Raw genomic sequence first — 7,491 nt, 5'->3', positions numbered from 1 at the left:
CAGCCATTAAAAATTTTAAACGTACACGTGTACCCGGTATTTTTTCTTTTTTTTTTTTTTTTAATTCGAATCGATATTACTTTGCTATGGAGGAAGCAAACCTGTTACTAATACTTAGGAAAACGGAAAATGTTGGAATGAATTCGAAGTTTCCGAGAGACGAAATTTATTTTGAATAAAATATAGGTCAGAGAGTGAAGAAATTGTTGTTAATTTCATTAGTGGTAAGTGTGGAGGAAAGGATGATGTAGAGAATTCTGAGAGCGAATTGCTGTTCCCAAGAATATTTATCGAAATTTCTCAGGGACAAAATTTATTTTGAAAAAAGTATCGATGATAAAATGAAGAAATTATTATTAACTTCATCGGTGATAAATGCAAGGAAAAACAATGTACAGAATTCTGACAGCAACTTAAATGCTGTTCCCAAGAATATTTATCGAGATTACTCAGGGACGAAATTTATTTTGAAAAAAATGTAGATTGCAAACTGAAGAAATTATTATTAATTTTTTCAGTGATAAGTGTGGAGGATGATGTAGAGGATTCTGAGAACAACTTATTATTCTCACAGACAAAATTTACTTTCATAGAAAAATGAAGAAATTATCAGTAATTTCATCAGTGATAAATACAAGTAAAATTAGTATAGAGAATTCTAAGACCAACTTACTGTTCCCAAGAACTATAGTCACAATAATTCCGCAATTATTAATTTCATCAGGAATAGGTGTGGAAGGAATAATAACGTAGAAAATCTCGAAAGTAATCTCTAATATCACATCACTGACCCTAAGAATTACAATCCCCGCCAATTTCGCAAACCAAAACCCACGTCACCATAGATACACCTGTACAACTCGCACTATACAAATTTCCAATTTTCACATCACCTCCTTTCTTCCTATTTCGACTAAAAAAATTACCAAAAAAAAAAAACACTTCCTACTTCACCGTTTAACGAGCTAATTGAAGGAGAACGAAAATCGTTGGAACATTCTTCGCGAGTGACCAATATCTCGGAGCATTGTCCTTGGATTTCGACAGGATTCGAAACTAAACTCTCATTTTGCATCTGAATTTTCGACCGAAAGTATACTTTCACCTCTCCGAGACTTCCGAGATCGGTGAATCCTCCAATCGATCGATTATCGAGTGTACCAGCCGGGACTACGAAATCTGTAAACACCGAAAGCAAGAGCGAACGATTATCACTGATCAAACTGGCCCTATTCCAGCTACGGTAAGAACTCTCCAGTAAGAACGGTGAATTATTCATGGAGTTATTAGTGATTTTCCACGTCGTTTGACTCCGTGATCGAGGTATGGCAGCGATTTCACTTAAACAGCGCTTCGCGGTGCAAAACCACAGCAAGAAGATGATGACGAGCAGTGTTGCGGAGCATCGTACCGATTAATCGAATTTCTGGGCGGATAGAAGATGAAGCTGGGTAAAAATCTTGCGGATCATGTTAACCCCGTGCACTTTTTATGCCGCGCAATTTGCATTCCTTGGACGAAGTAGCAGCAGAGCTATTGTTACGTGACGCGTATCATCTCTTGGTAGAGTGGATGCGGTGTGATTCAGGATGTTAAAGGTTGAGGGTATTTATGGAGAGATGTTTGTAGTAGAGATGTAGGTGTGAGAAATTGCGTTATGCGAATAGAATTTGTAAAATATATAGGGTAGGGTGTAATTGTGAATTGAAGTGGTTCAGGTGTTACTTGTGATAATATTGTAATTTAGAGTAGTTTTGTTGGGATTTTGAATGAGAACTTGTTTTGTAATTTTGTTGGGTTTTTATGTGGACATTTTCTTGGGTTTTGAAGGTTTGGTGTTAGGTGTTGTACTCAACTCGTAAACTATCATTTGTCTGTATTTTTCTCCATTTTTCTATATTTTTCTATATTCTTCTATATTTTTCTCCATTTTTCTATATTTTTCTATATTCTTCTATATTTTTCTCCATTTTTCTATATTTTTCTATATTCTTCTATATTTTTCTCCATTTTTCTATATTTTTCTATATTTTTCTCCATTTTTCTATATTTTTCTATATTCTTCTATATTTTTCTCCATTTTTCTATATTTTTCTATATTTTTCTCCATTTTTCTATATTTTTCTATATTCTTCTATATTTTTCTCCATTTTTCTATATTTTTCTATATTTTTCTCCATTTTTCTATATTTTTCTATATTCTTCTATATTTTTCTCCATTTTTCTATATTTTTCTATATTTTTCTCCATTTTTCTATATTTTTCTATATTCTTCTATATTTTTCTCCATTTTTCTATATTTTTCTATATTTTTCTCCATTTTTCTATATTTTTCTATATTCTTCTATATTTTTCTCCATTTTTCTATATTTTTCTATATTTTTCTCCATTTTTCTATAATCCGATCCACTTGAGATTAAACCGCATTTGTTTTGTCAGCAGATAAAATAACCACTAGATGAATTCTATTATTAAATACAATCGTATCTCGAATACAAATCATAAATCAACATTTATTTCATCGATCAAGAATTACATAAACCTATCTACTGAAAATGTAACAAAATATTCATTCTACAGTTAATCATGTTAAAAGGACACGCACATCATCGTACAATTCGTTCAACCGTTCCCTGTCGATAATTTTGTAAAAGCTCATACATCCACTCTTTAAAAATCTAAAGTTCATTTACTCTAACGAAAAAAAAAAAAAACAAACATTGCAAGAGAGATCCCATGGAAACTGTAACGCTTCTCTTGCATAACTCGTTACAAGGACCAAATTGAAACAAGCGATAACGGATAACAGGTAAAAGCTTCGAGGAAGGAGACAAAGAGATCTCGTAAGAATTACGCAAATTTGACATGTTAAATTCCAACTTGATCGCCGCAATCACTTAAGCAAACGACAAACGTGAATATATTGAAGCGACCTAAAAAAACTGGTTCGAAAATCTCAAGGTGTGGTCGTCGCTGCCTCCGTAAGACGATCCTCGAGATCCTTTCACGCGTTACGTCTCTGCATCCGTTTCGCAAGAAACTTTTTGCCAGTTTCTGACTTTACAAATAACCGTGCATCTTTATCCTCTCACCGAAAAGAAATCCTGTCTCATCCTGAAACGATGACGAGTACCTGTTTCATGAATTTTCGACCGCTTCCTAGTTTAGTCAACTGGTAACATAACCTCGAATTTCTGTGCATGTCATTTCAATATTTGAACGGTCGAGAATTTATTAACGCTCCTAGAAATAAAGAATCAAGGATTCTTCGATCTTCGAGCACGAAGGAGAAATTTCAGCTGGTAATTACCGAGTTTTATATATTTTTTTTTGTAATTAAGAATCTGGGGAAATTGGAAAGTTCGTTCCTTTCGTCTATAAAAGTTACAACAGAAATGGCTGCAGAGGAACGAAAGAGAAAATGACGGATATAAATTAAGCATTCCTCTGATAGCGGTATTTAAAAGACGAGGTCCCTGGACTCTGAGACACCGCAATTTTGATATAATACGAATTCTCCCTTTTAGACACACGATCCACGCACTATAATGTTACAAAATGGACTCGAGGAGTCCAACCGCGTTCTGCACGCGACGTGAAATTGCCTATTACAACCATTAAACCCTCGAATAACGACGAAAAGTGCGTAGTTACGATGACGAATTTACGGTGTTCTACATATACCCTAATTTTCTCGGTAATAGATCATTCTAAGTTTCTAACATTTCTCTTACTTCGTCGTAATGCACGTTTTTATTGGTGATTTCTTTTTTCTAAAGATAAATCAGTAAGGATTCGATGGAAGATCGAGAGGAAACGAGGATCAAATTGAGCAAGATTTGCATTCAGTCGGGTCCGATCGAATTCGCAACGACCTTTAACACAATTTCGAACCGCACAATCGAGCGGCGTCAACTTTCTACGACGCCTCGGGCAATAGAAGTCCCCCTTCATCATTTTCCACCACGCACGAGTTATGAATCGTAAAACCACCAACGCTCTCATTGTATACTTTTGGATCTAAAATAGGCTAGACAAAAATATTATACAGGGTGCGTCGTGTGAAACAGGTTCAGCTAATTATCTTCCCTAGTTGTGGTTTATCGATTAAACCCTAGAGCGGTCTTCGGGTCTTTTTTGACCCACCGCCTTTTTATATTTTTAGTCATTTTTGCTGTTATCAAGTTTACGTTCCTTAACATTATTTTAAACGTTTATTGTCCAGGTTCATATGTCGCGTTGGAAACAAAAATTGTTTCACTTAAGGTCTTAGATCCTTTTCGACCCAAAAGTCTCAAGTGTACAGTCAAAACGAAGAACGCAGTAGGGTTAAAGGAGTATTATGGTTTAGCGCGCGAGTTTCATTGCCATCTTTCAGAATTTCTTATGGGTAATAAAAGTAAGTGTAGTACACGAAATTTTTTCTAACAACTTAGTCGTCCTTTTAACAATATTTGTATATATTTTTTAGCGTGAAACAATAAGTGTAAGATGTCTGTACGAAGACATGAAAATTGCGTGTAGGTCCAATTGGTCGCCATGATTCCGTTCTTCATAGACGTCAGAAAAAGAGGCGATTGAAAGGAGATTTTGTTCAGTAAGAACGTGGCTATCGTCTGAACCAAAATCTTGTGTTAAGATTAATTTTCAGCAAAATGGCGCCATGTTAAGTAGAAAAGTCCCTTCAGTTGCGAGATTAATTTGTTAATTACAAAGGCAATTTTGCAAATATCTTTGTAGTTTTGGTTCAGACGATAATGACGACATTTTGGAATGACTTCGAAGGATGAAGAAGATGGAAGAGAAACTTTTTCGATGGAACAAATGGCAAAAGGTGAAAGGAAGTTTCATGTTCTTAAATTTAAATTTAAGTCTAAGGTCATTTTGTCGTGATATTATTATGCATGTTTAAATGCACATGAAGTAAATATATTCATGCAAAAAAAGATATGTGACCTTGAAAAAGGAGAAGTGTGGAATTTATAAAAAAAATTTTCGTCCCATTTTGTTTGTCCTTTGAAATTATTTGAATTAAGTATGAAAATTGTGGAAGATATAATAATTAGGTGGCCTGTTTTAAGTGGTCCACCCTGTATATTGACTAGGTTACTGTGGGAACCTGTGTCTAATCTTTGCAAACTTTGACCTTACCAATTGGATTATATTGAGAAGACAGAAATACTCTTTAACCCTTTCTTGACCACTGGGACGCGTATGTTCCATATGGATACTCGAACAAAAATTCGTCTCAATTTAATGTTCCGTACAAAAGCGATGATCGATGGATATAATATGAGAAATTCTTTAAAAAAATAATTCTTGAAAGGGTTAAAATTCACAAATAAATTTTGGAAAATATTAAAGTGCAAACTTTTCATTTTAATGCTGAAATTTTTGGAATAATTTCATCTTGAAATATTCCATACTTTAATGATTCTTAAAGAAATAATTCGGTCGTGAAGGGGTTAAAATTCAAATATCATTTTTGAAAAATTTTAAAGTGCAAATTTTTAATTTTAGCACTGAAAATTTTGAAAGAATTTTATTTCGAAACGTTGCATACTTTGAGGTTCTTAAAGAAATAATACGGTCGTGAAGGGGTTAAAATTCAAATATCATTTTTGAAAAATTTTAAAGTGCAAATTTTTAATTTTAGCACTGAAAATTTTGAAAGAATTTTATTTCGAAACGTTGCATACTTTGAGGTTCTTAAAGAAATAATACGGTCGTGAAGGGGTTAAAATTCAAATATCATTTTTGAAAAATTTTAAAGTGCAAATTTTTAATTTTAGCACTGAAAATTTTGAAAGAATTTTATTTCGAAACGTTGCATACTTTGAGGTGGGTAAAAATTTACACAAAATTTTGGAAAATTTCAAAAAGCAAGTTTTTAATTTCGATACCGAAAATTTAATTTATTTCAAAATATTCGACATTTCAGTGACTTCGGCATAATCCGCGTGGCAAATAACATTTCAAGGAAGGCTAGGAAGTAGGTTCAATGACAAGCATATCTAAAACACGTAGCGCCAATGCGCTAACAAATTTACAAGGTATCGAAACGATTTGAATGAACAGTTATTACTCGCTAAATATACATCTACACGGAACCATGAATAATTTAAATTTAACGTCAATATATATTCTAAAACTAATATGCAGCAATTTTAAAATACTAAAATAGTTCGAATGTTTCGTGTTTAGATAAAATAAATGTTTCAATACTTTCAAATTATTTTTCATTCTATTAAGATTTTCCGACTACTTTCACAATTCAGCAGTTTCCGAATGAAACTGATAATTGCCAGAAATGATCGGTGGAAAAAAATTGGCTACGAGTTAGAAGATAAAATATGCAACAAAGAGCTGGCTCACGAATGTGCTCGATCGTTGGTGCATTTCGCGGATTTGATCGATCTTGCAACAAGCGCAATTGAAACATTAAGCAAGATTCGCGTCGAAGGACGTTCGTTTCCTGCGTAAAAAATTTAACAAGGCGTGAGCAATAGGTTAATTGGCGTGATTTAACAAAGCATGGTAAAGATTTTCTTTCGACTGATTTCTTTTTCTGACACCGTTATAATTTGCACAGATAAACAAACAAAAAATTTGCAACGAACACATTTAAGGAAATTCCACATTTAAATTCCATTTAAATAGCAGCAAGTATTATCGATGCAAACACTGTAACACAGTAATAATAAAGTAGAGTATAAAAATGTTTCTAAAATAAATAAGAATTGTAATGAAAACAATAGTGCATAAATATTAATGATTAACAATTTATGAATCGTGTGACAAACTGTTTAAAAAATTTGTGTACAAAAATTTAGAATGTACTTCCTGGTTTTTTTAAAGAACTCTTCTTCATATTTATTTTTATCCTGTCATTCAACCTTTAGATTTCTACACGCGTCCAAAATTTTACGCTCTATGCAAAACAGCATCGGTAGAAATCAAGAGAGAAAGCAATATTTACATTCGTTGAAGCGACCTCTTTTCTTTTTTGAAACTGCAAATATTTTCGAATCTGGTACACGCTGAAAGAAGTTGTCACATAAAAGTGAGTAAAAATCGAGTGTGGAAGAGATCAATTATCGTGTCATATTATGTGATCACTTTCAACTTAACTATCGCTTCCGACTGGCGACTTCCGCCTTTCCTCTGAAATTGTTGCAAATTGTTACTAAGAGGAAAGGAATTGGGACAAATCTTGTATTCTCATCTCGCAACTCTTGCGTAATATTCCTCGTTATCGTCAATATCGCTAAGTTTAGAATGTTTTGAATTAGTTTGTACCGATTTCTGAAATATTTCGATCTTCAAAGATATTCTATATTAAATTGTTAAATCTTAAGAAATGTTGTACCAACTTCTGAAGTGTTTAAATCTTAAAAAATATTACAAATTAAGTTAATAAATCTGAAGAAATATTGTTTCCATGTTTGAGATATTTAAATATTAAAAAATATTATAAATCAAATTACTAAA

General features: G+C 33.0%; 1 protein-coding gene across 1 annotated transcript in view; it reads right to left on the bottom strand.

The window, feature by feature from the left end:
* Nucleotides 1-7,491, bottom strand: part of LOC108576140 (mucin-19-like) — a 78,780-nt gene that overhangs the window by 49,014 nt on the left and 22,275 nt on the right. The window lies entirely within an intron of this gene.

Source organism: Habropoda laboriosa, unplaced genomic scaffold (assembly GCF_001263275.1).
Source record: "Habropoda laboriosa isolate 0110345459 unplaced genomic scaffold, ASM126327v1 scaffold36, whole genome shotgun sequence".
NCBI classification, from domain to species: domain Eukaryota; kingdom Metazoa; phylum Arthropoda; class Insecta; order Hymenoptera; family Apidae; genus Habropoda; species Habropoda laboriosa.
Note: the sequence above shows the minus strand (reverse complement) of the source record. Positions and strands in the feature narration are given on the sequence as shown.